A 553-nucleotide genomic window follows, 5' to 3' on the forward strand; every position below is an offset into this window, starting at 1 on the left:
CTGTAACCCGCAGTTAGTCAATTAAGACTTTTATTTTTGCGGGCCCACTTCCTGTTTTCCCCAAACTCCTCAACTTATTTAAGCCCCGCCTCCAGCCAGGTTAAACAACATCACCTGTTCCGCTGTGATTGTGGCTGGCTGTTGGCGCTCTGCTGAACATTTTCACCCTGGAAATTAACCCAATTCTCTGCATCTACTCATTTGATCTCTTGGTGAGTTTTGTTGTAGCATGGCACTATCGGTTTGGCATGCATGTCTGCTTGATTGCTCATTGGAGCATTGTTTTTTTTAGAACTGTTGCCGTTTGTACCTGGGCCGTCACCAAGCTTGCAGTTTGGTACGCCCCACTCTCTGCAAAGGTAACTCGATTGCTGATATTGTGCGTGTTTTGGCACTTTTTGCAATTAAAATAAGATGTAGCTACATTTACATTTTAATTTGATATTGCGCAGTACATTTAATTTCCTTTCCTCATTTTGATTGAGTATTTGAGTTATTCTATTTTCTTTGATATTTTGAAAGTTAACTTTGATTTCAACTTTTCAAGCTTAAC

General features: G+C 40.1%; 1 long non-coding RNA gene across 1 annotated transcript in view; it reads left to right on the forward strand.

The window, feature by feature from the left end:
* The first annotated feature begins 10 nt into the window (after positions 1-10).
* LOC106956223 (uncharacterized) overlaps positions 11-553 on the forward strand; it is a 15,039-nt gene continuing 14,496 nt past the window's right edge. The window contains exons 1-2 of the long non-coding RNA XR_001426736.1: positions 11-212; positions 293-359. This is a non-coding gene — a long non-coding RNA (uncharacterized LOC106956223). The remainder of the gene's footprint in view (positions 213-292; positions 360-553) is intronic.

This window comes from Poecilia latipinna, unplaced genomic scaffold (genome assembly GCF_001443285.1).
Source record: "Poecilia latipinna isolate Pla-1442-1.1 unplaced genomic scaffold, P_latipinna-1.0 Scaffold798, whole genome shotgun sequence".
Lineage (NCBI taxonomy): Eukaryota > Metazoa > Chordata > Actinopteri > Cyprinodontiformes > Poeciliidae > Poecilia > Poecilia latipinna.